This window comes from Pezoporus wallicus, unplaced genomic scaffold (assembly GCF_028554395.1).
Source record: "Pezoporus wallicus isolate ANWC-B61680 ecotype Strahan unplaced genomic scaffold, APGP_CSIRO_Pwel_v1 contig_4816, whole genome shotgun sequence".
NCBI lineage: Eukaryota > Metazoa > Chordata > Aves > Psittaciformes > Psittacidae > Pezoporus > Pezoporus wallicus.
The window spans coordinates 5,740,510-5,758,845 of NW_026640990.1; positions in this window are offsets into that span (position 1 = coordinate 5,740,510).

Genomic DNA, 18,336 nt, shown 5'->3' on the forward strand with positions numbered 1-18,336 from the left:
TTTTTAGGGGGAAGATGTTTTTGTTTGGGTTTGTTGTTTTTTTTTTTCTTTTTAAATCTTGTGCATTGCTGCATTCAAATCACTACTTACGAAACTTACAAGTAGTTACTTAGTGTAGATTTTATCCATGGTGCATGATACTTGTGGGAAAACCCTGGATACTTTCTTTGCCTTTGTAGACGCTTCTCTGGGCTCAGGTGGAAGATCATTATAATTTTTGTTGTGCTGCACAAAGATGTTTTGTTTTTTAACTCTGCATTGAGGTCTAATGCAGGAAAAAATGGTTAAGGCTTGGACTTAGAATCATTTAGGTTGGAAAAGACCTTTAAGATCATTAGGTCCAATCATTAACCTAGCACTGCCCAGTTCACCACTAAACCATGTCCCTAATTAATCTACACATCTTTTAAATACCTCCAGGGATGGTGGCTCACCACTTCCTGGGCAGCCTGTCCCAATGCTTGATAATCCTTTAAGAAGAAGTGTTTACTAAACCTCCCTTGGCACAATTTGAGGCTCTTCCCTCTCATCCTTTTACTGGTGACATGGGAAAAGAGGCCAGCACCCACCTCACTACACCATCCTTTCAGGAGGCATTCAGTAAACTGTGCCACAAAAGGAACTGTGTTTCTGCTTCTGAGGTCTACAAACATCAGGAGAAGGTTGGTGATTGCAGTGCAACATGCCCTGCTGCTGTCAGGCAGTGAATAAATTTAGCTTTATAAACTCTTCACAAGTATACCTGTGGAGAGTTTGAATACTTGAACTTTACATGTGATCATTTCTATTTCAGTGTAAATGTGGAATGATTAAAGACTTAGGATCAGATTTATGTCTTCAGCTTTGCCATTTGTCCTGTCAATGACTACGAACAAGATACTCTGTAGCTCTCATTTGTCAGAAGCTATCTCTAGTTTCTAGTTTTATATTCAGAGCAATTTTGTAAGTTTATTCTTTCCAAGTCTATTCTCTCCCATCTGACATTAAACAAAACTTACGGGCTCTGCTCAAGAAAAATTCCTTTCCTGTTCCTAGGACTGACCTTCTGTCATCCCTTACATGGAATAAATGTGATCCTTACTGCCTAACTGCTCATTAAGATAATGTTTGTCCACAATAATATCTTTGTATTTCTTCCACTGTAGCTGATGCCAGTATGACCAGGTAGAGTTCCAAAAGTCATTACTAAAGTTTCCTTCTGTTCTGCTTCTTATCATTTGTGAAGATGCTCTTCTACCATAATGCTTATGTAAAGCTTGAGGGAATTTACTTGGTTGGGGTAATGAATTCAGTGGTCTTCATTGGGATCCAGAATTTACTGCCTCATCTGTATTTCTTTCTATCGTTTTTTCAATAATAGGGCAAAAGTCAGCACATTTTTTCTATTTTTATAGCAGAGTCTAGGTAACCTTTGTATAGATGCTGAATGACTTAGGTAGCTGGTCGCAGTGCTAAACCTGTGATGTTCTTTGCAGGTGTTCTGTGCTCTTTTGGTTTGAATAGACTTTATCATTTTATCTCCAATACAGATACTTGTGTGTTTCTGTGTTGTCAGAGGCTTACCATTTATGTCCTGATTCTACTCTCTTTTTACAGTATTAACAACAGAGGTGGAGAGCTAGGGCTCTTATGTACTGTGAAAAAAACCCAAAGAATATAAGGAATACCAGCTGTTAATGTGACATCATTACTGATGTGGATTGCTTCTCTTTGTAATACATGATTGTTTTGCTATTTTGGGGGGTGTTGGATTTGGCAAATTGAATTTTTAGTTGTCAGGTCTTTATCTCAGTTGGGCTACATCATTTGCTGCTTAAGCTGGGTGAAGCAGCATGATTGCTGACTGATTTGAGCTCTTTTGTCAGTGGGAGTCTTTCATCTGATATTAGTGGGTTTTGAAAAGGGTGCATAATGGGGAATCTAAATTCCAGTGTTGGCTGCCTTTTAAACAGCTGAGTTAAATATCCTTATTGTCTTTTAAGGGCCTTAATTCTGTTATATCTGTTTGTGTTCAGTATCTTGATCTTTGATTTGTTAGTATCTGAACTCAAATATCTAATTCTGTCAAAAGCCAATTTGTCAAAAAAGAAAAAAGTTTTTCTCTCTGTAAAAATGCTATTAAAAATGCCTTCCTAATCTGTGTAAGTATTTTGAAAACACTACTTACAATATACAATGTATGTTGGGTTTATTATTTAAAATTAGAGCCCTTTTCTCCTCTTTTTTGAAGGCAAAACATTTCCAGGTGTTCAAATGTAAACTGTAAGTATTCATAGGGAAAAAAAATTCTTAACCACTTCTGTTTCTGTAGTCCCTATATACTTTTAAAGCAAAATCTATTAAATATCCACTCACAGTGTTTCAAAACAATAAACTGAAATATCTCCTGGGCCTACGTTTTAGTAGTCAGGTCTGTACACCAGTTGCTCTCTCTGAGTGCTGCTTCTTATGAACACCTTAGAAGAGGTTTAAAGATCACAGGAGATGGTTAGTTAGAGCTGCACATAACGATTCTCAATTAGGTCAGGTAACGGTGGGTATCAGCATTCTGCAGCAAATGAGCTTGAAATGTTTGGGAATGGAAGATGGATTGAATTTCTCCATAAAATGCTTTTGCTTAAGTTCAGGAAGCACTAGAGATGTTACTTTACTCTTGTTTATGTAATCAGCCCCATAAAAGTGTTTTTTTTTTCTTTGTTGTTTTGCTTCTTTTGGTGGGAAGGTTGTGGGGGGGAACGAAACAACCCCAAACTCAACTGTTCCCCTGCCCCCCCCCCAAAAAGAAAAAAGCAACAAAAAATAAACAAAACACAAATCAATTAAAAAAAAACCTGCTTTCTTTTTGCATTACAAAAATATAAATATGTCCACACAACATGATTACCAAGAGGTCATCATAAAACTTTCAGTTGTATAGAAGTTGTATGCACATATGCACATGTGCAGCTGTGTTAATGTAGCATAAAATATTTGACTGCATACTTTACTAAGCATTTTGGTGCCTTCTCCTGATTTTGTTTTCTTAAAAATTAAACATTTTTATGCTATTTATGCACATTTTAAGGATTATCATAAGTATTGCAAAACTAATTTTATTTTCTATTCATATGACAAATGGATTAAGAATTTTTGTTATGAAAAATAGTTGTTAGAGTCCAATTATAATTTGTTCGTTAGCATTCTCAAATAATAGGAGGCTTTTGTGGTAAAGGAAGATGTGTTGGTTTTCAGACTTCTTAAGTAGAGGCTTAGAAGTTTTCCCATAGAAAAGAATAATTTCTTGTAATAGATTACACTGATGTAGTGCATTTCATCTGAAAGCCTCATTGCTTTTCTAAGCATCATTATTATTCTTCATCTAAGCTACAGTAACATCTAGAAACCCCTGCTGAGATCAGCTCCCTTTGGTGCTAAGCACTGTGCAAAATACTGAGCAAAAGAAATTCTTCCCAAACATGCTAATGTTTGAGCACACATTCTGTGCACATACTTTGTGCCAAGGAATTACATGAACCTGAGGTAACTCCTCCCACCTGGAAGGACTTGCTGGGCTGAAGAGTTACAGAGTCCTGTGGGAGAGGCATAGCTACAGGGAGCCAAAACAGAAAGTGTCTTAAATATAGTTGCCATAGGGCAATATACTTGGGAAATACAGATTTAGAACTTTCTTTACATAATTCTGAGTCAATCATTACAGGCAGATGTAATAAAATTAATTATTCTCAGCCAAAATGAGATGGTTAGAAATGGAATATTTGCATCAATTATTTTCCTAGGAAAAAAAAAAAATATCTGAAATAAATTGATACTTCATGGTACCTGAATATTACATCCGCACCTGTTCTTCTTTTAAAATCACTTGTTTCTCCTTGAAAGTTGTCAGTGTACGGCTTTTACTCTGCATGTTAGACAGAGAATACAGCAGTTAAGAAGAAAACTGAACAACATGTGACTGCAACACCACAAACTGACTTTCAGCATTACCCTCTCTGCATGAGCAGCTGATTTGGCCATTAGCAGGGATAAGTGTAAAGATACTGGTTTTCTTCATTTTTCTGTCAGAAACTTGCATACTAAGTATCTTATGGGAAACCTTAAGTTTTATTATGAGCAATTATGCACTTGCTTTCTTATTCAGCATAGATGTCTATATGATAATTATAGCCAGTTAATCATGTGACAGAACTTAAGAGGTTTACAGGAAAGTGCCTTCTATGTTTCAGGATTTTTCCCCTGGGGACTTAACTTTTCCCAGCTTTTAACTTTACTGTGTGAACCTCATTACATGGTTCCTGAGGTTTTCCAAGTATCACATTCTCAGTTTCTTAATTTCCAGCCTGTAGGAAAAAACAACCTTGCTTATTTACATAGAGTTTTTTTCTTGTATGTTTCTGAGGGCATATATGACTCAGGCAATTACAGTAGTTGTTAAAATAAAGAATCTCAGTTGATCAAAGAGTAGGAGCAGCTCATGTCTATTAAAAGATTTCCATGACTGTAGCTTAATCATCTTTGTGAACAGTAAAGTAGTTAAAGTTTGGCAAAGACAGATCTGTCACTCAGTTCCAGTGTACTAAATGGGGCTCTGAAGCTTTCTTCTGCCTGATCTTTGTGTGTTTTAAGTAAGCTTTCAGAGGTTGGGGGTGTCTTGCATGTTGTTATATGCTTATCAAACATAAAGCATGATGAGACCTTTTATCAGATGGTTTATATGGACCAATAATACTGTAACAATACCATAAAAATAAATAAAAAAAAAAGTGTTCATCTTCTGAATCCACTTCTTATGCATCCTTCTAGAAAATGAAAGCCTTAAAAAATCGTTCACCTAGAGAAATGAGAACATAATGCTAATCACATTAACGAAAATCTGAAATACAGGGTTGCTTTGATTATCCTAAAGTCAGCAATATGCTATCCTCATTGTTCCTTTGTATAATGGAATTTATTGAGGCTATTCATCCTTCACACATGCTGCAGTGGTGCACTTTGTAAAGCTGAGAGAGCTGTAAAGTTAAGTGTGTCATAATTCAGCAAGAAAAACTGATTTGCAAGTGACCTGTGTAGCAGGCTGTCAATGGTGCTTAAAGGTAGTTCATAAATTCTTGACAAAGAAAGGTTTGGGCTTTGGGGACCACTCTTTTTTTATAAATAAAATAGCCTTGTAAAGAGTCAGTCACAGGAGCTTAATGCAGAATGTTATTCTTGCGTGTAATTTACATATCACCAGAGGAAGGAAGGAAACATTTTGAGATCAAGAGCTAACACAAAACCACTACATCTCTAAGGAACAAGCAGTTTTACTTGAATCTAGACTGTATTAGAGGTGCTGTAATATTCCTCTCCCCCCTAGCAGTTTCCAGGGGATCTTAAGCAATTAGTTTCTCAGGGTCATCATTCTTTAGGTCATAGTCAGGCATATAACTGCCATCTGGATGTGATATGAGGCCATCATTCTTCTGGTTTTGAGGACCTTAGATTAGGTCAGTAGTGCTAGGAAAAAGCCCTCTCTGTGTGTGTTAATAACATGCGGCTTTGAGCAACCCTGGTCTAGTGGAGGGTGTCCCTGCTCATGGCAGGGGGTTAAAACTAGATGATCTGCAAGGTCCTTTCCAACCCCAACAATTTTGTGATTCTATGTTCAAATTAAAAATGATCCAGAAACTAGAATTTGCCTGAATGGGAATTATCTATAAATGCTTATGTTGTTGTGCAATATCTAGGCGTTTCCTCTAAAACAGGTTACACTCTAGCAGTAGGTTTGCTGGGTGAGAAATAAAGGACAACTTTATTCTTATTGGCCAGTTTTTGAATAGTGAAAGGATCGTTTTGCCACCTTATCTTTCTTGGAAAGGGTCTGGCAGCAACTGCTGCTCTAATGTTTCCCTTGTTGGGGGTGGGGAGATGGGCGGGTGGGCATTGTCTGTGAGTGTGTGTGCCATAGCCTGTGATCAAATTACACAGAAAAAAACTAATATACTGGTTACTCTGCAGGGGGAAATAGCTTTTTTTTTCCTTTTTATTTTTTTTTTTTTTATTTCACCAGCTGTATATGTGCAACCAGGTGCGTCATGTTAAAAGCAGTTCTTAGTTTCTGTATAAACTCAAGATAGAAGTAAACTCAATTATTTAAGGATTATTTGACAAAAACATGTGCCTGTGGGTTTATATCCCTCGTACGTATAGAATGGATACAGCAGCTCAGTAATTGGTAAAGTTATTGATTGCTGTAATAGTCCATTAGTCTAGAATGTCCCATCAAGTCAGTTGGTACCTCATGCGATTTCAGACAAAAATGCAGTGTGGTAGGTTTATACACACTTTAGCACATATGAGATGTGTGGATAGAAGCTTTTTAAATTAGTTTAAAAGCTGATTTCTATATAATGAAGACATAAGCTAGAGGTATGCACTCTAGCAGTCTATTCAGATTACTCAATTGAATTTCTGCACGGGGCACTGAAAGATTACAAATGCATTTCATAATGCTTCCTACTAGGCTTTTTTATAGAAATAGGAGCTAATGATCAAGGTGTAAGTATATGAATTGGACCCTGAAGGCATCCCCAAGAAATTTACCAAAGGGCCTAATATAAGAAATTAGACCTTGTGACACAGAAAAAATTAAATCACATAAGATGTCAGGAGAAGTCATCTGACAGTCCAAGAAATTGACTTTCTTTAAAAGGATTTTTATAATTGCCCTTTAGAAAATGAGTGTAATGACAGTGTACATAAAATATATTTCTAAAACAAACAGAAGGCCATAGGAGAAGGGCTCTGGTTTATAATCTTCTTTATCTTCTTTTATCACCTCCTTATCCTCCACAGCACTGGGAAGCTGAGGTTCAAAAATGATTCCACAAGATTGGCTGACAGTACGGTATTAGCCACCAAAGCTTCCTTATGGGTGCTTTCAAGCATAACATATGTTTTGCCTTTTTTTGAAAGATGACATTAAGCTGCTATGATAAACAGCTAAGCTGCTGCACTCAGCAACATAACTGAAAGTGGCTGTATGTGACCCATGTACTTGAGAAGAAACTAAAATTTGTATTACCCCCATCAGGAATACTAAAATTCTGTCTTTCCTTTATTCCTTGCTGGCTTTACTACTGCTCCTAGGAAGAAATGCCTGTGTTCTCACCACTGACCTTCCAAGCTTTAAACCAGGCTTCATCGACCATTGCCGGCCAGTTGCTGAGGTGAGTAGCTCGAGGGATGACGCCTTCAACACCGGATCGGGGGGGAGATCAGCGTCCAGGAGCCTCCACTCAGAGCGACAAGAGCCACCGAAAGAGCCTCAAGTCCTCGACAGGACCTGCCCAGGAGCCGGCAGCTCAGCTGACGAGAGCGAGCAGCTGACTCACAGGGAGCGGAGCCAGGAGCAGCGGCCCCAGCCCTGACGGGGTAAAAACCTGCCCCAGGGAGCGCGAGCCGCAGGAGCGCGGCGAACAGAGCGGGTCGAGGCAGTCTGCGCGGCAGTTCGAGCGGGATGGTGAGCACTCGTCGTATGAGCAGCGCCCGGTCCGGGAGCTCTGCCCTGGCTGTCCCGGCGGTGGCCAGCGTAGGCACCCAGACAGAGCCGGTGAGAGGGGAGGCTGCAGTGCAGAGCTCGGGGTGTAGAGAGGAGAGTGCCTGCACTGGTCTGGTGAGGGGAGGGTGCGCCATGGGCAGGGCTGCACTCGGTGCTCCCTGGTGGAGGTCCTCCTGCAGCAGGGGCTGAGCTGCGGGATGCTGTCAATAGGCTGAAAGATGTCAGGGTAGCTGAGAGGAAGCAGGAATGCTTGATCCAGGCCCAAACTGTGCAGGGGCCTCAAGCTCGCCCTCTAGCTCATGGAGAAAAGAAGGAGGCCGTTAATCCAGGAAGCTGGGAAATTGTAACAAAAAAAAAAAAACAAAAACGGAGGAATAGGGCAATTAAAAGCAAGGGGCTTCCTCCTAAACCAGTTGTCCTCGCCCAGAACCGCTTTGCTGTCCTGCAGGGGGCTCATGAGGAAACGCACTCGCACCAGAAACAACCTGCTGATGCACTGCTAAAGAAGATCTCTACTGGTGCTACCAGGAAAAAGTGGCGGGTCGTAGTAGTAGTGCACTCTACTTTGAAAGGGACCGAAGCACTCATCTGTCTGCCTGACCCAGTCTCAAGGGAGGTGTGTTGCCTACCAGGGGCACGGATCAGGGATGTTGCAGGGAGGCTGCCTGCTCTAGTAAATCCCATGGACTATTACCCACTTCTGGAGATAGATGTGGGTGCTAGCGATAGTAGCAGCCTGGGGAACATAAAGAAGGACTACAGAGCCCTGGGAGAGGTGGTCAGGGGCTCTGGAGCTCGGATTGTATTTTCATCAGTTCTCCAGGATAAAGGGGAGGACCCTAAAAAGGCTAGGAGGATTGGCCAGGTTAATAAATGGTTAGAATGGTGGTGTCATAGTCAGAGGTCTGGGTGTCTTGAACACGGGACCCAAGTTTGTACACCAGGTCTACTTGGGGCTGGTGGAGCTGCTCTGATCAAGAAGGGGAAGAGTGGTTTTGGTTAGGAGGCTTGCCAGACTGGTCAAGGATGCCTTAAACTAGATGTGTTGGGGGAGGGGGGCATCATTCCATCCCAACACACCCAGTCAGTTGCCACCAGCTATAAAAAATGCTCAGAGCAATGTAGAAGTATTCCAGGCAATGAGCCGGCTTCATTTGGAGCTGGGCTCAGATGCCTCTATACAAAAGCCCATAGCATGGGGAACAAAGAGGAACAAGAGGAATTAGAGATGTGTGCACGTCTATGGGGGTATGATGTAATAGGCATCACAGATACATGGTGGGATGGCTTCTATGACTGGAGTGTTGGAATAGAAGATTACAGGCTCTTTAGAAAAGACAGGCCTGGCAGGTGGGGGAGTTGCTATTTATGTTAGGGATAGGCTGGAGAGTAGGGAACTCTGTCGGGGGACAGGAGATCATAGAATCATAGAATCATAGAATAGTTAGGGTTGGAAAGGACCTTAAGATCATCTAGTTCCAACCCCCTGCCACAGGCAGGGACAACTCACACTAAACCATATCACCCAAGGCCTCGTCCAACCTGGTCTTGAACACTGCCAGGGATGGAGCATTCACAACATCCCTGGGCAACCTATTCCAGTGCCTCACCACCCTAACAGGAAAGAATTTCCTCCTTATATCCAATCTAAACTTCCCCTGTTTTAAGTTTAAACCTGTTACCCCTTGTCCTATCACTACAGTCCCTAATGAAGAGTCGCTCCCCAGCATCCCTATAGGCCCCCTTCAGATACTGGAAGGCTGCTATGAGGTCTCCACACAGCCTTCTCTTCTCCAGGCTGAACAGCCTAATTTTCTCAGCCTGTCTTCATACGGGAGGTGCTCCAGTCCCCTGATCATCCTCGTGGCCCTCCTCTGGACTTGTTCCAACAGTTCCATGTCCTTTTTATGTTAAGGACACTAGAACTGTACACAAAACTCCAAGTGAGGTCTCACGAGAGCAGAGTAGAGGGGCAGGATCACCTCCTTCAACCTGCTGGTCACACTCCTTTTGATGCAGCTCAGGGTACGGTTGGCTTTCTGGGCTGCAAGCACACACTGCCGGCCCATGTTCATTTTCTCATCAACCAGCACCCCCAAGTCCTTCTCTGCAGGGCTGCTCTGAATCTTTTCTCTGCTGAACCTGTATCTGTGCCTGGGATTGCTCTGACCCAGGTGTAGGACCTTGCACTTGGCATGGTTAAACTTCATGAGGTTGGCCTCAGGCCACCTCACAAGCATGTCAAGTTCCCTCTGGATGGCATTCCTTCCCTCCAGGGTATCAACCGAACAACACAGCTTGGTGTCATTGGCAAACTTGCTGAGGGTGCACTCAATCCCACTGTCCATGTCAGCGACGAAGATGTTAAACAAGACTGGTCCCAACACCAATCCCTGAGGGACACCACTCGTTACTGGTCTCCAGCCAGACATTGAGCCATTGACCACAACTCCTTGTGTGCAGCCATCCAGCCATTTCCTTATCCACTGAGTGGTCCACCTATAAAATTGATGTCTGTCCAATTTAGAGACAAGGATGTCATGTGGGACAGGGTCGAACACTTTACACAAGTCCAGGTAGATGACATCAACTGCTCTGCCCCTGTCCATCAGTTCTGTAGCCCCATCATAGAAGGCCACCAAATTGGTCAGGCAGGACTTCCCCTTAGTGAAAGCCATGCTGGCTGTCATCAAGCATCTTGTTGTTTTTCATGTGCCTTAGCATGCCTTCCAGGAGAATCTGCTCCAAGATTTTGCCAGGCACAGAGGTGAGACTGACTGGTCTGTAATTCCCTGGGTCATCCATTTTCCCCTTCTTGAAAATGGGGGTTATATTTCCCTTTTTCCAGTCATTGGAAACTTCACCTGACTGCCATGATTTCTCAAATATGATGGCCAGCAACACCCTTGGCAAATGAGGATTGAGCTGTTGACTGACAGTCAAGGCAAGACCTGACAATTCAATTTGGTTTGCTTGAGAATAAAACCAATGCAGCAGCCAGCACAGGGGTCCTACAAGCCTCTGCTCCAATGTCCCGGCATGCCCCAACCAACTCAGCAATGTCTGTAAATTTTCCTCTGACGGGGGCTAACACAGCCCCACAATCCCCACCTGCACCCTCATATGCTAGCTGAAATAAAAGTGCATGAGCAGCCCTGTGACCATTAATCTGCCTTTGTATAGCATTGTCCAGTCTGTCTATAATAGACACACAGGGTTCCTGAGACACAACGCCCCCCTCCCCCCCGAGGCAAACACCCATGAAGGAAGTAGTCTCCCCCACTGATCCAGGCACTTGCCTCCAGGCCTGAACAGCCACATGGACGGCCTGCTGGAATACCAGAGGGTTTAGATCTGAGCTATGAAGCCAAACAGAAATGACATCAACCACAATGACTGCCTTCAGTCACTATAAGTTCCATTCTATAAACAGTCACTCCTCAGGCTGTTTCCCAGCCTATCCTTGCACCCATGCACACAAACATTCCCTGGTCTGCTCCAGATCCAGGTGCATTATCAGCAGTTCTTCTTCTTCTTCTTTAATTATCCACATTGCAGGAATAGGACGGATTGCAGTTCCAACATCTCCCCCTTTCCTGCTCTCCCCTGGTCCTGAGCTGCTTTGTCCAAGCCCAGTCCTGATAAATCCCCTAACTGCCTTAGGTTTTCAATCACTTGTTCAATGGGGTTTTCTTGTTCTGATAGTAGTATGTTTTGGGTTTCTTTGTTTTGTTTTTTTGTGTTTTTTTTTCCCCATCCACCCCGTCTAGCAATACAGTATCTGCATACATTACTTTGTCCCACTTTCCTTGCTGTCTTAAAAATAACATTAATTACAAAACTGTATTATAATTCAAAGTTCAATTTTAGGCCATTTTTCCTGATCTTCCAGAGTATATAAAAGCCACCATTGGTTACAATATTTTATCAATGTTTTCGTATTTGCTGAGCCCCCAGGAGACACTCCCAGGTCTTTCCAATGTGTTAAAATACATCCTAAAGGACTCTTTTTCAAGATTTCTCCACTCTGTTGATTTCCCATTGTTAATTTCACGTTCACCCACACTAGGGATCCCACAGACACACTCCACAGTTACAATACTTTAGACAGAGACTAAATTCAATTAAACAAACAACAATTAATAATGCAATTACAACATCTTGTCGCCAATACAAATGTTGTTACCATAATGAGCCACAAAATAAGTCAAATACCAGTAAAATCAAAAACCATTTCCACAAGAAGCCCCCTGCATCTTTCAGGACCTGAACCACAAGACCCCCCCTGCATCTTGCAAGTGTATACCAAACGGACACCAGCAGTTGGGTATACGCCTTTACCTATGAGATTTCCTATCTCGATTTACAGAAAGCTTCCAAACTTTGCCTACACTTACCAACCCAATTTAGTCTTTATGTAAGATGCCCCTGCATCTTGCAGACTATATAAAAGAAAAGAATACCTTTTGTAAAGATGGTCCTTGTCTGCTCTCGCAGAGATCCAAATGAGTTGAGGGGTCCCTCTGGGAAAAGTTCCTGAGGGCTCTAGGGAGCCCTGTCCTCAGTGGTTCCTTCAGTCGAGCAGAGCAGGTCCCATCTGGGGTGCCAAATTGATTTGGAGAAATCTCCAGGAACTCACCAACAAAGTTTTAAGTTGACAAGCAGGTATTCTTCATTGCAGTGCCAGAAGACAAGGGGGATAGCTCCTCCAAGCGTGTCTCCCTTGAGCATCAACCAGGCTGTGGTTATATTGTCCTTAAACATACATATTCATTAGATTACATACACAGTCATTGAGTTACTTATACATTACATCATACTTCTAGAGAATTCCTCCCACATGAGCACTAAAAAGTGGTGGTGGGTTTTGGGACCCCTGGTGGTTATTTCTTCATCATTATCCTCTTCATCACTTTGTTTTAGGATCATTGTCATGTCAGCAACCACCAGGCATCCTGGAAGTTACTTATTTACAACCCCATTCTTCAATCAACCCCATTCTTCACTGCTTTTGCATGGAGGAGAATGTCTTTACCGTATTGTTTTGCAAGTGCTTCTTAAAAAAATTATATACACACATTTATTTGTGAGTGTGTGTGTATTTCTGTGTACGAGCCTCATGTGCCTTGTAATCTCTCTGGAGTGTGACACTCATGCTGTGTTCAGTCTTCATGTGGCTAGCTTGCCATCTTTTTAAGCACCTGTCTGAGGATCTCAAATTGCTTTCTTGTTTTTTTGTGGTTTCTGGTCCATCTGAAGGGCCTGGTTCTCAGAGAGAGGTGGGTGCTGCTTTGAGGGAATCTCTGGGCAAACAGTGTCCGGTCTCTGCTTCAGGGGGAAGCCATCCAAGAGACATACTGGTGCTGCTGTGTGCTAGAGAGCAGGCACAGCTAGGGAGAAATTCTGTATTCCCTTACATACTGAGTGATCCAGTGCGAGATCTTGAGTTTGAGGTTGGACTCATCAGACCTACATGTCACCTTCCTTGTGAAGATGTGGGATTTTAGAGTTTTTCTGATACTAAAAGAAGCTTTGGCAGAGGATTTCCTTTCCTATCCCATTACCACATGTCGCTGTGCTGCATAGGTAGGGCTTTACAGAGGAGCTCAAAGTGCCTGTTCAACAGGGACCTGCTGAGTACGTGGGTGGAAAGGAAGGCTGAGAGAGTGCCATCACGTCTGAAATAGGACTTAGTGTTACAGTAAGATAAAATTACAGTATATTGTGAGTTGTAGCCTGCTGAGCTAAGGAGTTGTAACCACAGAGATGTACGAGGCATACTGAACTAACGTAGTAAGGGTATTGTAACCACCAGTGAAAATCAACACCATGAAGATGCCAAAGGAGGACAGGTACTTATCTTCCAGTTACTGCAAGGGTGCAGGACATAACCTTGGAATTACATCCATTTACTCACATCACTAAAGGCCGTAGAGCCTGTGCAAGGACTTTTATTGGCAAGTGCAGTATCACAATAAAGTTTTTCATGAGGCTAGGGTGGGATTTTTGTGGTGTTGTTTGTGTTTTCTTGGTTTGTGGTTTTTTTTTGTTTACTTGGGTTTTGGGGAGGGGGTTGTTGGTTTTTTGTTGTTGTTTTTGTGGTGGTGGCTTGGGTGTATTTTTGGGTTTCTTTTGGAAAGGCAGTGTCATGCTGTAACACCCATGAGTACGTTTCAATCCAGAAACTTCCTTTCTTCATCAAGAAACATTGCCAATAGAAATACATCTCTGAGAGGCAAAAAAAGCATGTCTGCAAAAGGAAATTATGCATAATAAACAAGTTTGCTGTTTGGTTGAACAAAACAAAACAGTTTTTGAGCTTTGAGATGATTCATAGAGTAAAATCCCCAAATGAAATTAAATTGCATTTGGCTTGCTGGTTGTACTCTGTAATTTCTTTAAAAACATAATTGATTAAAAAAGGTTGAATGGAAAGGCAGTGACTTGGGTAGGATTCTCTCTCTCAGGCTGTCTGAATAATGGGTATTTTGTCTCATTGGAAAACCTAAAAGCTGGGCTGGGGGAAAGGTCTGTTGAGGTTGAAAAGAAAGAGGGGGTGATTGAGGTGAAGTCAAGATAACATGAGAGTTGCAATGCTGGAATAGGGGAAAAAAGGAATGTTTGTAAAGGAGTGATGTAAAGGAGAAAAGAGGAATAATGTAAACCTTGTAAGAATTTAGCTTTTTTGAGCTCTGTTTCTGTTTTCTCTCAAGAAAACAAGTTAGCTCTTCCTAAAGAAATATTCATGTTTTGAATAATCAGAATATTTTTGTCATTTTATATTTTTCTCCTCCTCTATTTTGGGGGTACTGAAATGTCCACCAAAATTAAGAGACACTGTAGGATTTGGAGACTAATTAGAAAGCCCCAAACTATTATTCACATCTAGTCTTTGTGCCTACAGCAGCCTCATTGTACTGTTTAAAATGAGTCAAGCTCTATGTGGAGGCTCACGAAAGTCTCCAAGATCTTCTTGAGGAGTTTTTCCTACACTTTGATGCTGTTGCAGGTAACCACAGGCTGCTTACGAAAAGACTTTTTATCATAGAATCATAGAATCATACAATAGGGTTGGAAAGGACCTTAAGATCATCTAGTTCCACCCCCCCTGCCATGGGCAGGGACACTGAGCACTAAACCATGTCGCCAAAGGCTCTGTCCAACCTGGCCTTGAACAGCCCCCCAGGCAGGGTGATGTGGGTGCCTTGCACAGAGGCATGGGGCAGAGCTCTCCCGAGGCTTGACAGGATGGGTGGGGAGTTGCTGTACTCTCATTGCATTGCAGCTGGCTCATTGCAGTTTTCATAATTGCTCGTATCGGAGATGGCTCAGAGCAGCCATTATTTGCATAGCTCCATAATTGCTTGAGGATTGCTTGAAGGTTTCCATCATGCATTTTCAAAATGCAAACAGAAAATCATCCATTGTTAGCTGCAAACTATTCAGGAGCTGTAGTCACAGTTACATTGAAATGCTTCCTCGGTGGTATGAAACATATTGAAATATGTGAAAGAGAGCAGGAACAAAGGAAATTATGTAATACTCTGAAATTTTTCATGAGCTTTGGTCACAGTACTGGAATGAAAAAAGTTGTTTGCGGCTGTTATTTAATCAGCAGGTAAAACCATTTAAAGATTATTATCATTGCTGTTGTAAAACACTGTAATTACAAGTATATATGAGAAGGAAGGGCACAAATTCTTCATAATGCTGTAGTATAAGGAAATGTATATCACAAGCCAGGTGTGCCCACTTACAAAAGCTGTGCAATGTATGTAGGACAGTGGATAATATATGGTTTAAGTCCTTACACGAAGGTAATTATCATCAAATGGAAATGTTTAGACAGGCCATCATAATGGCATTGCCACAGCCTGCTCACAGGTATGTTATAAACTGACTTAAAAAGTTACAGCCTCTCATAAAAGCTAAGCACCAATATCCTGAGCTACTAGAAGTTTTTCTTCACTAGTTTCAAGGATTTATTCCATGTTTCTGTCTGTTGGGGATACCCTTGCTTAAAATACAGGACAAATGCTAAGCTAACTAGAAATACAGCCATCCTTCAAGAAAAGAGTTACTTTTTCAGTAACAAATTGACTTGAAAATTGATTAAAAATCCAGAAGAAATTACTTAGTTATTAACTTGAGTTAAAGCCGATTGCAGTGTAGTTTGGCTTTAAATAGGTGGCTATATATATCCATTAGTCTGTTCAATATGTTAATTGAAAACGAGGTCAGAATAATAAAATATCTAATGAACAAAAAACCGTGACAAACAGTATCTGATCTATGTTTAACTTTCTTAATTACAGGATAGCAGCAGGGAAACACAGGCTTTCATCAGATAAATTTAATTCAGCAGAAAACTGAGAACTGGAACACCTATAGGTCTAGAAATTTATGCTTGAGTTCCACAGAAGTAAAAAGGTTGTACAAAATAAAATATTGCATATGAGACTTGAGGTCACAGGAGTTGTATTGTCTGCCTGTATGATAGTCTGTTGCTGCAAAACTCAATAATCAAGTCCCCATAAATGGCCCTGCAGGTTTACAGAGTTGGCTTACCAGATGAACACAGAGTAACAAAGACTAATGATACCATCATTTTCTAAAAAGGACTGATCAGAGATATGTAGTACATGGAGTTCCACCAAGAAAAATCGCAGGAGTGACTGCAGCAGACTGAGGCAGATGGTCTCCATGACATGATGCTGTCAGAATGAGCTGATGTATCATGTATGTTGTCTCTTGTAGTCATCACATGGTTGGTTCAGAGCAAATGTCTACCACCATCAAAAAAGACTTTAGGAAAATCCAAAGAAAATCAGCCTAGCCAAGTGACAGGGTGAGTAAGGATGTTAGAAATAAGGCAGTACCTTTAAAAACTGAAGTACCAGAAACCAGAAAGGCTGATAAATTAACCTAAGGTCCTGCTTTGAGAGAAGGTTGAACTAGCTGATCTGCAGTGTTCACTCACTTCCTATCCAAAGTTTTATTCACTTCTGTGACACATAAGTGCAATGTAGCAGGCAAAAAACCCAACTAACCAACACCACAATAAAAAACACCCCAAAACTTGAAAACAGCATGAAAAAAAAACCTGTGTTTTTTTTTCTTTAAAAAAAAATTCTTCTTTAAAATAATTTAAAATTCTTTTCTTTAAAAAAAAAATAAAAAAAAAATTCTTTAAAAATCTGTGATTTTTTTTTTTTTCTTTAAGCACAACAGGAATATGAAGTGTAATGTAAAGACATGCGAGAGAAACTTCTTTAATACATCATCTTTTTGGGGAAGACTGGGGGAGATACCTGTGCTGGAAGTGTATTTAAAGGCATCAGGCGATTTGATAGTCCTTAAAGAGAAATTCTGGTCAATGAGGCTGCCAAACAAATGATGGAGTTATATGATCAGAAATTGCTAGGAGCAGGTGTAATCAGCTGAAACTTCTGAAGGATTTCTCCAGTGACCTTGCTGCCTCTGGACCTGACAATAAGGGTTGTGTTTCCTTTTTAAAAGGATTTCAGAGGAAAGCCAAAGCCAGACCACTAATAGCATGAGGTCTAATGTCTGTTGGGGGTGGGGAGGAGGATAGAAACCATTCTAAGAAATAGAATGAATGGATGTATGGATGAATAAGATGTTTCAGGAAGAAGTCAGCACAGCCCCACAAATCCATTATAGTTCTCTAAGCAGAAGGATAAGATAAAGACTGCAAATACATAATCAGTTTGGACTTTCAAAAAGGCATTTGTCCCTTACCAGTATTTTATGCTTTAAGAAACTTAGCTATTGTATATTCATTGAAGGAATAAAAAACAGTGTGATGACTGATGGCAAAGTTTGCTTATGAGATCAAGTTATTCAACATAATAATGAGGAGGACCAGAATGTGAATGTAAGATGAAATATCTCATGATACTGAGTGACTGGGTGGTAAAATGCCAAAGGAAATTGAATGTAAATAAAATGTAAAATAATACACATGAGAAAGAATAATACCTTAGTAGTGCTTTTTTCCAAGTTGACCATGAGCACTAACAAGTAAGTTTATCATTGATAATTCAGAGAAAATGCTAGAATTGTGCCCAGTAACGATCAAAATAAATAGGAATATGAAAGATTATTATGGTGCAAATAGAAAAAGGAATGAAAAAATGTCATCATGTTGCTACATTTACCCATGATACACATCCATTGATTAGCATGCACAGTTCTGGTGAAACTACATCAGAAAGATGTAGTAAAACTAGAAGTGGTAGAGATGGAGGTAGCAAACACAATCACAAATTGAGTATACTCCATATGGGAAATTACTAAATTGACTCTTAAGCCTAGAAAATAGCTTTACGTTTTGCAGCTGAGAGGTGGTTTGAGACAAGGTAGAGAAAACCTGACCCTCAGGGGATTCCTGAACCTATTCAAGATGGCGTACCCACAAAATCAGACTGAAGGAAAAAGGGGATAGTAGAAAACCTGCACACCCTGACCCTGATCAGTATTACTACTGAGTTAGCTCTTTGCAAAGTGATGTTATAGGCTGAGGGGATGTAGAGAGTTGTTAGGAGTTGGAAAATGGGAGTAGTAGTGTAAGAGGATTAAATGAATGAAAAATGTCTCCAGACTTTCATGGCCAACTTCTTTTGTTGTTTGAAATGATCAGCAGGGAGAAATGTGTCACATCTGTATGCCTGGGGCACTTGCAAAATGTGCTCATCTTTAGAAATGAAGATAAGATTAATTCAGTCTGCTTTGGGTTCTTGGGATGAGTTGTTTCCTAACGCTGCCCCAGGTGAGTG